Source organism: Dermacentor silvarum, unplaced genomic scaffold (assembly GCF_013339745.2).
Source record: "Dermacentor silvarum isolate Dsil-2018 unplaced genomic scaffold, BIME_Dsil_1.4 Seq368, whole genome shotgun sequence".
In the NCBI taxonomy this organism is placed as follows: domain Eukaryota; kingdom Metazoa; phylum Arthropoda; class Arachnida; order Ixodida; family Ixodidae; genus Dermacentor; species Dermacentor silvarum.
In genome coordinates this window covers 210,967-229,480 of record NW_023606123.1, presented here as the reverse complement: position 1 = coordinate 229,480, position 18,514 = coordinate 210,967, and the positions used below count along the sequence as shown (strand labels likewise).

General features: G+C 42.6%; 1 protein-coding gene across 1 annotated transcript in view; it reads right to left on the bottom strand.

The window, feature by feature from the left end:
* LOC119434999 (inversin) overlaps window positions 1–18,514 on the bottom strand; it is a 55,269-nt gene that overhangs the window by 16,734 nt on the left and 20,021 nt on the right. The window lies entirely within an intron of this gene.

Below are 18,514 nucleotides of genomic sequence, written 5' to 3'. Positions count from 1 at the left end.
ACAATGTCTTTGCAGTAAAAAAACACAACCATCACTTTCATTTTGACCGACTCATGCGTGCTTTTTTTTGGACGAGGAGCACCTTGGTCCCCCACTGCCATGACTGCACTTTTGTTTCAACATCATAGCCATGAACCCATGTCTCATTGCCTATCATGATGTTCTTAAGAAAGTTTTCGTCGTCATTGGCAGCGGCAAGCAGTTTCTGGCTGATTTCAACACGGGTCTACTTCTGTTCGTCAGTCAACAAACGCGGCACGAATTTTGCACTGACACGATGCATCCCAAGTTCGTCACTCAAAATTTCATGACATGATCCTACGCTGATTGGGTATCAGTGACTTCTCGAACAATCAAACGACGATTTCCACGAATCACAGTTCGAACTCTCTCGACGTGGTCATCTGTGGATGTGTGGAAGGTCGTCCAGGCTTGGGATCGTCACCGATCGACATTATTCCATCTTCAAACACTTGAACCAATCATAGCACTGCGTGCCACTCATACAGTCCTCCCCGTATGCTTGGCTAAGCAACTGAAATGTCTCTGTGAAAGTTTTCCCAAGTTTGTAGCAGAACATCTATCACACACACACACACACGCTGTTCTTCCAATTCCTTCATTGTCACTTTGGCAATCCGAAGAACAGCTTGTTCATGTGCTCATTTCAGCGGCTGTAGCTCGCCAACTAACGGTGAGAGCGAAACACGGCAAATGGCAGTTTGTTGTCTAAACCTGCCGCTACAAGTGCTCAGTAGCCGCAGCATGCCCTCTGCTGGTTGGCGCACTATTTCAAAAGTTCGGTTTTTTTGAACACCTCGTATTCCTGAGGTTAAATTCAGTAGTTGTGCCCCACACAATGTGTGTACAATTGATGTGCAATGCAAATAATGAGTGGTAAATTAATATTTTTACAGATGTTGGCAGACGATGTCTGTTCCTGTTTAGCATTCCTGTGATATGGCTAAGCTTTTGTACTACAGAGTCTACATGTTGATCACACTGTAGTGTACTAGAGAAGTATGTGCCTAATACTTTAATTTCACTGACTATTTCTATGCTCCTTGTTCACATCTAAAGTGTTATGTTGTGGAATTTTTGTGCCTTTCGCATAAAACATTACGCGTTTTGTCTTATTTGAATTTATTTTAGATAATTTTCTGTAGACCATGTGAACAAGTTCTGGAGAAACTCGTGTGTGCTATTTATTAAGCTAGTATGACATGCCGATAAAATAAACTAAATAGTATCATCTGCATTGCATTATGTATGATGAATTTTGCCTTCTCATAGATCTGACCAAGATAGTTTATATATAAATTAAAAAGCAGCGTACCAAAAATACTTCCTTGTGGGACACCTATTTTTATTTCTCCAGGAAACGACTTAAAGTTATTTATGTGCACATATATTGCCGTCTTTTTTTCTAAATATGACTTAATTAACCGTAGTGGAGGCTCCTGATACCATTCGTCTCAAGCTTTGTTAATAATAAATTATGGTTAATATGATCGAAGGCTCGAGTAAAGTCTATAAATACACCTATTGTGAGTAGCTAGTTAAAATTTTGCAGTATATGGTCTTTCTGGTCTATAAGTGCTGACTGTGTTGATTTGTTTTTTGTTTTTGAAAGCCACATACAGTAGAGACCACATATAACGTAACCGCTTATAGTGCAGGACCGGAAATAATACGGTCTTTTCAGAGTTCTGTTGATTTTCCCATAGCACTCTATGTATACCCGTATCGCTTATAGTACAGTTGCGGGACACGAAATACGGTTACAGTGCGGCTGCCTGGAAGTTCGGCAGTCAACCTAGATGGAAAACACTCCCTCAAGCCACAAATACCGTATTTATTCGAATCTAACGTGCACTTTTTTCCGATAAAACAGGTCCAAAATTGTGTGCCCATTAGAATCGAGTACGACACTAAATCTGCGCTATCATATAGCCGTCGGCATTTCAAAAGGGCCGCCTCGCACACGCGTCGAGACTAGCTACGCTCGAGCCTAGATACCGTAGATTCCTCCATGTGCTGCAGTACACATGCTTAGGCAATAGTCTACCGTCTGTCTTCACGTTCTTTGCGTATGCTCTTTCAGCATGAAGTACTGAGTTCAGCATGATGCAGCATTTAAAAGGAAAGTGATCATGTGTGCGGAGACAGACAGAAATTGGGCTGCATCACGGGCGTTCAGAGAATCTGAAACTTGCGTTCGGGACTGGCGCAAACAGGAGAGGATTTTCGACAGCAAAGGAATGAGGAACGGTTTCAGTGGACTGAAGCTGGACGTAATCTGCACGATCCACTTCGGCAATACAATTGAGTGGGCACGGAAAGAGTGCACTTCGCATAGCTTCTAATCACCATCTTTTCGCCATGCAGATATTGCTAACGCTCCTGATCGGCTGTTCATCAGCTGTGCACGGTTATGCATCACGTGTTCCCATGACGTTGCCGCCAATGCAAATCCCAGACTACGGACATGACCAAGAATATTTCTACAGTGTGGCTGCGACTACAAGGCTCGTCTTCGGGCTTCCATTCGCATCAACTTCACCAACAGTGCCCGTCGTCCATTTAAGCAAGTGGCCGGTTGACCTGCCTTTCAGTGGGCACGGAAACAGTGCACTTCGCACAGCTTCTAATCACCATCTTTTCGCCATGCAGGTGTATTATTAAATCTACTCTTCACACTAAAAGGTCTGATGACCCATACTTAATGCTGTTTCCATCCCCGCAAGTGTTGTGCGAAATAGCATGTGACTGTTGTTCCGTATTTCTATTGCTTTTAAAATGTGGTGATTTTGCAACTAACCCGGACCTAGCATGCGTTCAGAGACTTGAACTGAAATAGAATCCTTACCGGAAAATCCCGCGGAACAGATGAAAGTACTGTTTCAATTACTAAAAGATGTATATGGTCGCTCCCTCTAAAGTTCCAAAGCACAAACTGAACTGGCTGCTGATGTGAAGGCTATTAGAAATTGGCAAAAGAACATAGAAACAAAAATCACCGGAATACAAAAAAGACTGTTCGAACTTGAAGAGAAATCACAGAATTTTGATCAACTTGGAAACAAATGAAAAGAAATCCACAACGTATTTGGCACTTAACAGACCGCAGTAATTCCTTCCAAACACGCCTTGATGAATTTGAAGATAGATCGAGGCGTGACAACTTAATCTTCCATGGTCTCACTGACACTAAAGAAACCTGGAGCGAAACAGAAAATAAATTGTCAACCGCAATAAAAGGAGTGTTTGAATCTTTCAGCAATGACTTGATTGATCGCGCGCAGCGCACCGTTTATCCGTTTTCACCTACCAAATGCCATTCCATTATAGCCAAATTTACGAGCTTCAAGGCCAAACAAAAAATTATTTCACTTCGCAACCAGCTGAAACAACAGAGCATTTCAGTGAGCGAGGACTTTTCCCCAGCACCCGTATCTCTCGAAAAAAAACTAATCAATTTTGCTAAAGTCAACCGGATTCCCCTCAGTTCAGATTGCGCCATAATAGATTGTTCATGCACAACAAATGCTTTAGCTACAGCCTTGACTTGGACCGCATTCAAGAGATGGATATGCGTGCTTTGGGGCCAGTCACCGATACACTACTGTGCCGCGTGTTTCACCTTGGGAAAGGCAGAGGGGCAGTGGCATATCATCGCAGTCGCAATCATCTGAAGTATCGGTACTCTTCACTAACGCCAAAAGTATTCTTAATAAACGTAACACTCTCTCTTCCATGATAGATACATGCGGTGCGAAAATAATCGCCTTAACTGAAACCTGGTTGCCAGCGCATGTGCTTGACTTGGAGATATTTCATGATGCGCGCCAATTTACAATTTATCGCTGTGACCGCACCGACGTAGAGGAGGAGGTGTGCTGCTTGCAGTTCCAAAAGACATACCTTCATCACGTATCCAAATTAACAGCGCTCTAGAAATACATGGGTTATATTAACCCTACATAACTCTAAACTGATTCTTGGCACTTGTTATCGGCCACCTTCTTCACCCCCACATTTAAACGAACTGCGTAACACTATCAACATAGTATCTTCTCGTTTTTCTTCTGAACCTTTGTTTTTGCTAGGGGATTTTAACTATCCAAACATAATGTGGAACACCCTACCATTACGTCTTTCGCCATTCTCGCAACAGGCTGATGACTTTCTTAATTTATGCTCCGTTTTTCCTCTCGCACAGTTAGTCACTCAGGCCACCAGGGTTTCAAATAATGTAGCTAACACCCTCAACTTGGTACTTACAACACATGCTCACCTCGCTTCTCATATCACATACTTACCAGGAATTCTTGCTCAACTTTATAATTAATGCTCCTATCCCTAATAAGTCCAAACCCGAAAACTATACGCAATTATCGGAAAGCTAACTTTGTAGCAATAAAATGAACTGTCTCATTTCTATCACTATTTCGTTAAACATTTAGATGATCGTTCAGTCCAATTTAACTGGGATTTGTTTGCACGTACAGTTCACAGATTAACTGAGAAATACATCCCTAACCGCACAATCAATTCAAATGCACAAGCGCCATGGTATTCCAGTAATCTAAAGCACTTATCTAACCGGCAAAAGCGCTTCTATCACTTAGCCAAATCATACCCCTCCGATTGCGCTGGGCAGCTTATAAATCTCCTTCTGATATCTATATAGCAGCTCTAAAAACTGCTAAAGACAACTACTTGTCTAGTACACTACCCGAAATACTAAAAACAAATCTTAATAAGTTCTGGCAAATAATAACCCAACAACTAATAATGCTGTTTCATTAGAAGATTCATCTGGAAATGCTGTTTCCGAGAACATATGTGCGACCACACTAAACAATTCATTTACAAGTCAATTTTCGAAAATTGGCAATGTTGAACTTCCTAATGCATACCAGTACAAATACTTAACAATGCATCCTGTAATTGTTGAAGTACCTGGAATTAACAAGTTAATACTAGATAGCTTACCGTATCATACATCACCTGGTTTCGATTGCATTAACAGTAAATTCCTTAAAAGCACTAGCCTCTTTAGCTCCATGATACTGGCAAAATTTTTACAACAATCCCTGAACTCATGTGAGCTTCCAAAGGAATGGAAAATTGGGAAGGTGGTTCCAATCTTTAAATCCGGCCCCAGAAACTCACCTCTTAATTATCGACCCATATCCCATACAAGCAGTAGTTGTAAACTGTTGAGCATGTAGTTTTCACCAATCTGGCGAACTTTCTAGAGTCAGACTCATATTTCACTACAGCACAGCATGGCTTTCGAAAATCATATTCCTGCGAAACTCGACTAGTATCCTTCACCCATCAGCTGCATCATATTCTGTATCGCTCATCCTGCGCTGACTGTGTCTTCTTGGATTTTAGTAAAGCATTTGATAAGTACGCCATAATCTACTACTTTTTAAACTAAGCTTACTAACTATCGACCCTAACCTTCGAAAATGGATAGAGCATTTCCTTACAAACCGTTTCCAATTCGTCACTGCTAACGGTCATAACTCTACACTTACTGAAGTACAATGAGGTGTACCGCAAGGCTCTGTGCTGGGACCACTATTATTTCTCATCTATATTAATGACCTAACTGTTACAATATCCTCTAACATACATCTGTTCGCAGACGATTGTGTTATCTTCAAGGAAATTAAAAGCTCTGATGATACTTTAACACTCCATCTGATGAGGATAATGTAGTTGACTGGTGCGGGAAGTGGTTAATGAAATTAAATCTAATGACGTAAAATAATGCGCGTCCAGATCTAATTCTACTCCTAACGCCTATCATCTTAACCTGTTACCTTAGATTTTGTCATGTCATTTAAATATCTGGGTGTACGCATTACGAATAACTTACATTGGACCATCATATAGAGTACGTCATTAACAATGCTAACCGTATGCTCGGTACTTACGGCGCATTTTTCGAAAACAATGCCTACTTTAAAAACTACAGCTTTACAAAACTCTAATACGCTCAAAACTTGAATATGCATCTGCAATATGGGATCCCAGTCACGTTAATCTCATTACTTCACTTGAACTAGTACAAAATACCTGTACCCATTTCATTCTTTCTAATTATAACCGTACCGCGAGTATAACCTCAATGAAAACTAACCTAGCACTTATTCCACTAGCTAACCGCCGCAAAGTCGCCCACCTTTCACTATTTCATAAAACTTTCCATCACACCACGCTTCACGATGACTTGATAATGCAGCCTCAGTAAATTTCAAACTGTGTCGATCATCGCAGTAAGCTGGGAATTGATTCATGTCACATGAAGTCGTTCAGTCTTTCATCCCCCGTATATCTCAGGAATGGAATCACCTTCCCTCAAGTATCGTAGCCATCACCGATAACAAACTTTTTCGCGAAAGATTAGCTAACATTCTATAATCAGGAGAATTATGTATTACCAGAACTCACTGCACTGGTTCGTTTGATTTGTTTTTCTTCACTACTCTGGAACCACTCCCCTCTTAAACCATATGGCCCTGAGGGTATTTTAAATAAATAAATGATAAATCGCCTTGGCCCCATCTTGAAGCAATCTGTGACGGGGAAGTGCGCCGTGCGCCGTTTTTTCACCGCTTAGGTTCACGAGCGAGAGGCTGATAGCACGAAGTCAATTCGCTCGCCGTGCTTCGTCACTTTTAGCATTTTGACTGTTCGTATCCTCGGTCAACGAGCGAGATGTGTTCATGTTTGCTTGTGCGCGCGTGATACCATGCTTGTTAATTTATTTAGTAAGCGAATACGGAACCTAGCAGGCGACAGTGACGGCAGAAATGCGCCTGGAGTGTCAATTATCGCAATAAAATAGTTTTGGTTATAGTGAGGTACCAATTATAGTGCGGATATTAGCGACTCCAGCGACTTACATTATAAGCGGTCTCACTGTAGTGAGCTTTCGTGATTATGCAATATTTTTCACAGAAGGATGATAATTGAATTATATATTTTTCAAGTCCCTTAAACTGTGGCAAATTGATATAGGTTCAATAATTTCGAATATTGCGCCTGTCTGCCTTCTTGTATATTGGCGTGACTTTAGCAATCTTCATTTTTGATGGAAAGATGCCTTCAGCAAAAGAGGTATTATAGATATGGACAAGAATGGGGGTATATCCCGTATGACATACTTGATGGTCTTATCTGCATGTCGTCTGAATCACAGCTTTTAGTTTTTCATTGCCACAAATACAGAGCAGACCTCATCGACATTAGTTGGATGGAAAAATTTGTGTTTGAGTTTCGAGCAGGGTGAGAGCAGTTTTCGGGCTCATATGCATTTGTATTTCCTGTTCAGAAAGTACTATTCGTTAAACACATTCACCATATCTGTTTCAGACAAGACGTCCTTCTAGCCCAATTTTTTCAATAGGTTCTGCACGTTTGTCTGCTCCATTATATATCATTAAAGTTGCTCCACAGTTTTTCCGAGTTTCCTTCACAGGATAAAATTGTAGATAATAGTTATCTCTGATTTTTATTATTTCCTTGTTTAGACTGTGCCTATGAACTTTAAATTCTTTAAGGTCAGCAATTTGACGAGTTTTAATGAACCTGGCGTAGAACTTTCCTCATTTCTTGATGGTTTTCCATGGTTTTCGATACGACTTCAGTTCATTTTGTTTGACGATGAAATGTTTCTTACACAATAATTTTTCATTGAAAATATTGTAAGTTCTTTCGGCATTATCTTCCTGAAGTATGTCCTCCCAACTTAATCATTGTAACTCTATTTGAAACGCTGCCATTGTACATTCATTGATGTTCTGAAATCCCCTAGTTATTTTTGTTTGACTTTTTAATCGGCGCTCGTAACAATGCTATTGAATTACGATCAAGAACTGGGTATCTTAAAACAGCGCTTTTTACATATGAAGGATCATAATTTGTAAGAAATAGATCTAACGTAGTTTCAGAAGAACATTGTGATTCCAGTGCTGGATTCTATAGCACTTATGCAACTGTTCGACAAGATTATATTTACCGTAAAAACCCGTATAATACGAGGTTTTTTTCTCAATTTTACCATGTAAATTTCTGCCTCGTATTATATGCGGATCCCAAAGTTTTCAACGTAAAATTTGCAGTTTCGGGTTCGTTTTTGCTCACTGCTATCATCATCAAGACTCGTGGCGGAGTATGTGTCATCTTGCGGTGGCGTCGGTAGGCTGCTGCTGTTTCAACGGGCGCCATTTTGACCACACTAAGAATTGGCACGTTCGCTAGTCTATCTCGCACGATGTCGGGACCGCGAAGTAGTACCCAGCTGCCTTTAAAAGGAAAGTTATTTTAGCTGCCGAGGCCATTGGAAATGGCGCCGCAGGGCGGCACTTCGGCGTCACCGGGGCAGCGTTCACGGCTGGGATGACATCCCAGTTGCAAAGTTGCAATGGCGGCAGATAAGCACATTTGGCCTTGGCAACGCCGTCGCTTCAGCGGCAGTAGCTCCCCTCGCCATCCCTCTCAACTCCCTCGTAGCTTCCCCCACCTTCGACTGGCTCTGTGCAGCCGCCCGCCGCCGCTCCCGCCAGCGCGGCGCCAACTTAGCCCTTTCCCTGAAGTTTCGTTTTCTGCCGTTGTCGGGAAGTTGGCCGAGACGTTGGCTCGTACAAGCGTGTTCCGGCGCGACGGTGAAACGGCGACCTTGCTATTTGAGAGTGAAATTGCCGCCGCGCTTTTTTTTTTTTTTTCGTTTTCTTTTCTCCGCGTGGCATTGAGGGGTCTATCCTAAGCTTTTGCTCTATGGCGGTGTCGGAGCAATGCCGGTCGGAGGCGCCGCCGTGTGATTTGGAGCGCTGCTGAGGGCATTGTCGATGCACCGTATGTCGCAAATGCTTTCGTGTTCGAATTACCGGGCATTTTTGCCCATAGCAATACACATAACTTTGTCCCGGCGACCACAGCGTCAGTTCGAATTAAGCATGTTCGAGTTAACGAGATTAGATTCTCAATGCTTTCTGTGGGTTTTCCTCGCTCGCATTATATGTGGGTGAAAACTTTTTTTTTCGTTATTGCTATCCCCCAAATAACACCTCGTATTATATGTGGGTCCGTATTATACGCAGGTTTTTACGATAGTAAGCCATGCTGTCTAGCACTACATGCACTTATGTCAATATTAAAGCACCACCAAGGATCACTTTTTGTTTGTTTTCGCATGCATGCACTAACAGATGATGTACAAAAGTGAGAAACTCCTGCACGATACTGTCTGGTGAACGATAGCACGCGGCAAATAATACCATCGGCCTGAACCACAATGACTTGATTATGCATTATTATTGTAAAGTCTTTTTATATGTCACAGGGTATGGAATTTTTCACCAGCAGACACCGCCGTCACGCTAAATTGTTCTGTTTAAGCAAAACACTTATTTTTCGGTAGTTGAATATTGACGTCATTTGAGTACCAGGTTTCACGTAACATAACAACACCACAGAGATTATTATGTCGTCGAAAAAGGTTTCTAGTTCACCAAGTTTGTTACAAGCAGATTCTACATTCATATGTAAACAGCTCATGCCTTTAACTGCGGCAAAAGAAGAAAACCATTTATCGATACGACCAAGCCGTTCCATCATGATAAGAGCAGTAAGACAAGAAAGGAAGACTCAGGTGCTAATGGCACGGAGTTCATTCACATCTTTCACTACCGCCGCTGGTTCACCACCAATTTGCCACCAGTACCTTTCCATTTGCATGCCAAACAAAGTGACAGTATGCCTCCTTCACCCATTCTTTAGTGGAAGCAAGAAGCTTCCTGGTTCGCGAGGTTAGGTTTTCATTAAAAATTCAAAGCCCCTTTATTAAAGAAAGGTGGTTGAACACAAAGCTTTTTCCCATGCAAACTGAATCAAAGTCCCAAGCCAACGACCATGCAGCGAACCCAAGAAATGCTGAGCAACCCCATGCGATGCATATGTGATTTGATTGCTTGTTTAACATTGAAGTTGAATGAAGACACATTTCGTTAAGTTGTATAGCCTTTATTTTAGATCATGTAGCCGTTGACTAAATGCACACTCACACTTTCACAAACGGCTCTGCACTTACACAGTATTGCCTAGTGATCGCTGTGGTAGATGGTCAGAGGCTCTGCCGTTGCCGACACAGGGATCAGCTATACGGGCACGATCACGCTCATGCTTTCGTTCGCGTACAGCAGCCTCTTCTGCCGTGAGCTGCACCCCCGGCCTACCCATGGTGATGGCCAGGAACGTATTGCGTGATGTGCGCAATGCAATACAGATATATAGGCTCCATACAGTCGAGTTTGTGGCTGCTCTAGCGCCATCTGCCACAGCGACGCGACAGTATTGGGAAGGTGGTTCCACAGCTCGGCTGGCTCGATGCGTATTCTTTCCCACGCGCTACACTTCATCTCAGCCACGGTTGAAGCCATTTTGCTTTGTTCACCAGTCTCCCTTATCTTTTTGGATAAATCTTGCGGTGGTGCAATGGCGTGCGCTTCATCGGCAAGCGTCGAAATTGACGGAGGTGAAAAAAAAGGCAACTGGAACCAGTGACACTGCGGCGTAAAGGACTGTCACAACCACGAAGGCCAGCCAGGATAAAGTTGTACAGGTTTCCTGGCAAGTCTTTCGAAATCGAACGGCGAAAGAAATGGATAAACAGCTGTGAGGAGAGTAAAGTAGTCAGCTTCTTTCATATTTGTTTGAAGGGTTTGTTTTGTAAATCGTGCTACACATGCGCGTTTCAAGCTTTTTGTGCGACGCCAGCGGACATGGCCAGCTGCTGAACCTTTAAAAGAAATTTGTCACGACTGTGCTGACTTGACGACTGCTTGCCGTCGCCTTAGTATTTGGTATGATCAGCATTACACTGGCATGTGCGATGAGCCATATTTTATGCCAAGGAAGCCTATTTTGTGCTGGCGAGCGCTAATTCATAGATGATCCTCGTTTCGGCTGCTGCTTTGAGAGGCGCGGTTTACATGGTGCGATTTTTCTTCTGATTTTTCTTCGATTCGTCCAACAATCTGAATAGAGTTAGTTTAGCTCACTCGACACGACTGTGCTGACGACAGCCTACGAGTGACGCGTAGCTGCACACATCCAGATCGAGCTGTATGACATCTAAAGTAACAGTGTGCCAGGGGCATCAATGATAGGCCGCGGCATACAACGCACCGAAGCGAAATGAGGCATGCATTGCCAACAGTGAGACGTCGATTAAAAATCAGTCAACTACAATGTGTTCAGGGTGCCAGTTTAGTGACTTCAATTTTAGTGTAACAGTAGGCTTTACTCACATGAAAGAGATTTCATATAGTTGCTTTCCCTGCTGCTGCGAACGGCACTTCGTGTGAACATCCACGCCGTCCACTTCTTTCACAGAGGTAAGAAGTGACGCGTAGAGCTTGTCTCCGCTGGTTATGATGTATGGGTTTTTTTGGCGCAAAGGCCAGATATGGCCAAAGAGCACCATACACATGGTGATGGGTTTCCAATCAATTATTTATGAAATAAAGGAATGTACTGTGGATGGCAGATGTTAAATGGCTGTAAATAGGCCTAAAATCAGTCGCTGTAACTTGCATAAAATATATAACTATTAAAATGATGACAATGACCAGAGATGTGAGCAATGATCATGGATAGCTTGTTCTGAAGTGATAATGTCATAAAACGTGTATGTGAAAGTAGCACCGGTGCCTCAACAGAGCCCTTGAACGCAAGGGCTGAGAGGCACGTGCTCTACAATAATGCTGTCGCAGCAGCAGCCTCTGAAGAGAGGATGTGCTACGAATGTAGGAGAGTCATGACTCGCAATGTACCGGCATCTTCAAGGAACGTTAAAACTAACCTGTGACCAAAAAAGGTTCTGTACCCAGAAACATTGCTGGGTGTAGAGGAACGCGTTGTTTGGATGCTAAGGGGAAGTATTTCTTTCTTTGAGCTCCCTTGCACTCTATTAAAACATGGATCACAGTCAGCGTCTCGCCACATTTGCTACGGGAAGGAAGTTCATTTCCAGTCAGCAGGTGAGAGTGCGTGTGGCCAATTCTAAGGCGGCGAAAAATTACTTCGGTTGGCCGTGATTTCGTACTGGGTGGCCAATTCCCTAACTGTGGTTTGATGGCGTGAAGCTTATTTCTCGTTTCTGCCCCATGATTGCTGCCAATAGCTCCCAAGGCTTTTGCGCAAGAAATGCTTCAAATCTACTGCGGGAACAGCTGTAGAGGAGGTGTTCCCTTTCTTACAAGGGAAACGGTGGTTTTATCTGCAAGCATGTTACCCTCAATACCTCTGTGGCCTGGTACCCAGCATAGTGTGACAAGTTGGTTAGATGTATATGCTGTGCACATCCTGAATAGAGCTCACCGAGCACAGGGTTTGTGTGTTTACGAGGATACATTGTCTTTACTACGCTTAAAGAGTCAGTGAATATAACAGATTTTTGAAGCTTTGTTTTCAATATATGCTTCCCTGCACACAATAGGGCATGAGCCTCAGCCGTAAATATGCTTGTTTCTGGATGCATTTCACCGGATTCAGAAAAGGAAGGACCGATTGCCGCATAGGACAGACCAACATGTGACTTTGATGCATCAGTAAAGAATTCCGGCAAGAGTATTTTGATTGAAGTTCACGAAAGTGCATTCGGATATGTACTTCTGGAACATGCTTCGAGACCTCAACAAAAGATATGTCACAATCTATAAGTTGCCATTGCCACGGCACTAACGGCGTTGCTGGAGGCATTACATGATGCTCAAGCAGTGGAACACCGCTTTCTTCGCCGAGTTTCCTCGCCCGCAGTGAGAAGGTTTGCGTTGTTGTAGGTCGGTTATGGAAAAGTGTGGCACACGTAGTGTCATTTACGACAGAGTAGCAAGGATGTTGGCAGTTTGAATTTATTTTCAGAAAGTACATAAGGCCTTTGAAGGTTGAGTGACCACTCGTTTGACTCAACATAGAGGCTGGGAATGGGGCTTGTTCTAAAAGCCCGTCGCTAAGCGGAGCCCTAAGTGATGGACAGGATCAAGCATCTTTAGTGCGCTTGGCCTTGCAGATTGATATATTTGTTTTGACTGATCCATAATGCAGGCGAGAACGTATGATACTCTTAAAGATTCATTAGGCATCTCCTGTCACTGCCCCAAGCAGTGTGTGACAGTATCTTTAATATAATGGCTGTTTTTAGGCACTTAAACTTGAGGTATTTATGTGGGGGGTAAAAGTTAACTTTGAGTCAAAGTATACTCCCAGAAATTTGTGCTCGCTACATACAGGCGGATGTACTCCATGCAGCTCAATGGCAGGGTATGCAGCTAAACCCCTCTTTCAAGAGAAAAGCACGCAAGTGCTTTTCTGTGTGTTAAACCTGAAGCCATTCTCATCTGCCCATTTCGACATTTTGCTAACAGCAAGCTGGACTTGTCTTACACAGAAGGCCAGATTGCAAGACTGAAAACCTATCTGAACGTCATCGACATAAACAGAGTAAGAAATTGTTGGTGGCATGGTAGAACGAAGCGAATTCATTTTAGCGATGAACAATGTGCAACTAGGAACACCTCCATGAGGTACACCAGTTTCCTGAATGAAGTCTTGACAATGTGTTCCCAAGTCTAACACGGAAAGTCCAGTTCGAGAGATAAATTTCTAGAGATTCAACATCTTGCCTCTTACCCCACAGACGATAGTCTTGTAGTATTCCATAGCGCCATGTCGCATCATAGGCTTTCTCCATATCAAAAAAGACTGACAAAAAATATTGGTTGTGGACAAATGCATCTCTTATAAATGCATCTCTTATTATAATTCGAACAAGGTGGTCAACAGTTGATCTGTTTTCTCTAAAGCCGCACTGGTATGCATCTAGCACATTGTTATTTTCCAGATAATACAGCAATCGTCGGTGAACAATTTTCTCGAAAAGCTTACAGATACAACTTGTGAGCGCTATTGGCCTATAGTTGGATACTGAAGGTGGGTCTTTGCCTGTGTTTAGAATAGGAATTACTATAGCTTCCTTCCATGTGGAAGGTATGTATCCCACAGCCCAGATTCTATTAAAAGGGGAAAGTAATGCCATTTGACTTTCATCGTTCAGGTATCTTATCATGTCATATACAACTCTGTCACCTCCAGGTGAGGAGTTGCTACAGCTGCTCAGTGCAGTCTTAAATTCGGCAAGAGTAAAAGGACGGTTGTGTGTTCATCATCTCCACCTTTACAATTGAATGGCTTTCTTTCGGCTATAGCTTTACGTTTGAGGAAGGACTCGGAGTAGTGTGCCGAACTAGATATACTTTCAAAGTGGTTACCAATGGCGTTAGCCTGGTCTGCCAAGCTTTCCCCTTGATCATTCACCAAAGTGGATGCGATTGTTGACCATAAAATTTTCTCAATCTCTTCCACACCTTAACCTCATCCGTGTAAGAATTGATTACGGAAAAGAACCTTTCCCAACTTTCTCTGCGTGCTTGACATCGTGTGCGCCGGCCTCTTGATTTCATCTGTCTAAAATTTATAAGGTTTTCTGTTGGTGAACGACGCAAAAGGCCCCAAGCCTTATTTTCATCTTTCCGCACCTTTCTACATGCGTCATTCCACCAAGGGATTTGTTTCTTGGTTGCAGAACCATGTGTCTGATGTATACAGTTTGTCGCCGCGTCAATTATGGCAGCAGTGATATATGAGACCGCACCATCTATACTTAGGTTATTAATAAATTTCGAGATACGTAGCTAAGTTCCCGATATCGTTGCCAATCTGCACTCTCTGCTTCCAGCAAGGCGGATAGGGATTATGTCCCAATTGTTCTGCCGTATGTAGAATGATAGGATAGTGATCACTACCATACGGATTTTTGATCACTGACCATTCGAAATGTGGTAGTAGTGAAGGAGAGCCAATTGTTAAGTCTATGGCAGAGCACGTGTTGTGTCTAGTACTGTAGAAGGTAGGCTCCTTCTTATTGAAGAGGCAGGTACCTGTAGACAGCAGCAAATTTTCAATGAGGCGACCTCTCGCATCACACCGCGAGTCGCCCCATAATGTATTGTGGGCATTAAAATCGCCAAGCACTCTGGAGCTGGGCAGCTGGGATATCAAGTTTTCAAAAACCATCCGATATTCATATCTAATCTGGGGAGTAGAGAACGACAGAGTGTTTAAGAGCCTATCATGCAATATGGCGTGGATTGCCACAGCCTCAGAGGAGTCTGTAATGTCACCTCTTGACAGGCGATAAACTTATCAGCAATTATCGCAATGCCTCCTGATGACGTGAGAGCACCATCACGATCTATTCTAAAATTACAAACTGCTTAAGAAAATTATTATGTGATGAATTCAGATGCGTTTCTTGTACACAGAGCATCTTTGGCTGGAATTGACTGATGAGTTCTTGGACTCATCTAGATTATTGATAAGACCTCTGACGTACCACTGCAAAACTTGGCAGCCATATTAATTAAAAGCAAAATGAATGCTCGGTGTACAAACAAGATATTTAACTTGGGGAGTTGTGTTTTCTTGTGGAGCAGTGATTTGACATTTTTGGAAACGAACATTGTGACATTTTTTATTCCTTTATTATCTTGTGCGGAGTGCTGCCACAGTTCCGAGAACAGGTCCCGGAACTGGGAATGAGTCAAGGCTAAAAAATATGCGCAATATTTTTTCTTTTTTTTTTAGGGGTATTCAAATATCAAAATTTTTGACTACGAATACTTAAACTTCGAATTTTGAACTGAATATCGAATAATGATATGCACATGCATTTAGTCACAAGTTGGGTTAATTTGTTACGTTGCAATTGTTATGCTAAAGCATTGAGTATTTGGCTCACGTCAACTTGGAAAATTTAGTAATTCCCACTAGCTGTCCTAGCCAGCCTGTGCCTTTATTATACCGCATCAAATGCCCGTAAACTCGGAGGCCTTTGACCCTGTGCCAGTTGTCACTCATTGCACTTGCTTTCATGCAATAAGCTCAGAATTGGGGGTGGCGCTGCAAAAAGTGAACTCGCTGTCCACAAACCTATGGACCTTGCTACTGAGAGGCTGGCTTTCCCACACAGTTTAGATGTTTTGTGGCTTAGTGTGGTTTACAGGCGAAATTTCGCCAGCAGCACGAAATTATCCCAAATTCAGCACAATATCGCCCCAATATTCTTAGATTAGATAGAAACAAATGCTAAGAACCGTGTTTGCTCCCATACAACCAGCAATATATTTTATTTGATTCGAACATTCGAGCACTTTCTAATATCTGTGCTTCGAATCGAATTCAAATATAAAATGTAATATTCTATAATATTCTAACACCCCTATTTCGCAGGCGTGGGTTTCACGGACCCCCAAAAATGGCGTTGCGAACTTCTTGGGGTCCGCGGACCCCCATATGAGAACCACTGACCTAGGTTATTGACCTTCTCGAGTAGATTCTCCTCCTCGGTTTCCACAATCCCATGTATTTCAATGTTTAGTCTTCTATGCACCACTCAAGTGCTTCAAGGTCAGACTCAAGTCGACACAGCTGTTTTGGAGCGCCACTACTCTCAATATTTTCTACCTTACGTTTCACTTCCTTGATTTCCTTCTCTTGTACATCGTGACGATCTTGAATTTTGTCAAATTGGTCGGACAGCATTTGCATTGAATTCTTGATTTTTGTCATTTTGTTTGGTATCACAAGGAGTGAACTGAGCTTACAGTCTATTTCTCATCATCATCATCATCATTTATTGACCCTTAAAGGCCCCTGTTGGGTCATTACATAAGAGGGAGCATACATAAGAAACCTGAAACAATCATGACTGAAGTAAAAACAATAACATTCAGAATGGTAAAGAAGATGTAATGCAATGACAGTCAAACACACAAAGTAATAACCAATGCACTAAAAAAAAAAATGCGAGACAACAAAAATAAGTCAAATACGTTAAGCATCAATACTCAAAAGTTTGTTAGTATGTTTCAAAACTTGGTAGGGTTACGCTCGATTGCTATGTGGTCAGGTAAATTCCATTCTGCAATAGCTATCGGAAAGAAAGAGTTATTGAAGGATTTACTAGAGCCGTGGAGACGTTGAAGACTGAGGTTGTTTGAGAGGCGACGTGAAGTACAGTTGGGTGGCAAAAGAAGCTTGTCACGTAAATGTCGGAAATTGTAATAGAGCTTTTGAAAGAGGCATAAGCGTGAGGTTTTTTGGGAATGTGCTAATGATTGGATGTGGATGTTGATTTGATGTTTCTACACTTGGCCGATAGTTGTACTAGGATGTAATAAACTGGGCTGCGTGGTTTTGGATGGCTTCAAGTAGCTCAACAAGGTCTGCTTGATGGGGGTTCCATATTGCCGACACAAATTTCAGTTTAGTACGGATAAATGTCTCGTATGCAAGTTGAGAGATCACAAGGGGTGATGATGAGTTATCGTCTTATGAATTCCAGGGATCGATTAGTGGCAGCAACCAGATTTTAGATATGTTCTGACCATGTAAGCTTGCATGGTGACACCAAGATACCTGTATGATTGAACCAGCTCAATAGGAAGGGAATGCAAAGGGTAAGAGTATGACATGAGAGTGTTTCCGCGATACACGCATGAACTTAATTTTTTCATGCTTAGCTGCATTAGGCACTCAGTGCACGATTTTTCAGTTGTAGTGAGGTCACGCTGTGAAAGCAACGATCATTATACGAGTTTATACGGTGGTACAGCACGCAGTCATGGGCAAAGCGCCGGATGGATGACGAAATACCAGAAGGGAGGTCATTAATGAAAATTAAAAACAAAAGGGGTCCGAGGATTGAACCTTGCGGTACTCCAGATAACACTTCGGTGACTGTAGAGTGACGGTGCCCAATCACTGTGAACTGTGATCGGCCAATTAGGAAGCACCGGGTCCAGGACGTGATAAGAGGATGGAGACATAAGCTGTTTACTTTGATCATTAGTCGTTCGTGAGGTACACGGTCAAAGGTTTTGTAAAAGTCTAGGTAAATTACGTCTGTTTGGAAGAGAGAATCAAGGTTTAAATGGAGCTCAGTAGTGAATTCAAAGAGTTGAGTTTCACCTGAGTGACCTGGTCGGAAGATTGGTGACCTGGTGAAAGGTCGGAAGTTTTATAAGAATCTCTCAGTATGTCCTTGGCGCCTGCGTGCCGGTGTCACTTTTACCTCCGCCAGCCCTGCACGCCTCACATTTCCAACTCTTCCTGTACAGCTCCCGTTTACCCTTTATCATGTTTTCGCTTACTCCTGAGCATTCACCGCAATGACAAGAGAATTCGCATTGACAGAAAGTCAGAACACAGTCAACGTCATGCAATACTTTACAGCAAGAATAACAACGAGACATCGCCTATACACGGACACTTCGTGCAAAACGCACCGTTCAACTGTAGCACAATATTGTACCCCTTGGTGGCAGTGGCAGAAGGCAACGGCGGACAGACAGTCACCAACCTGAGAAAATAG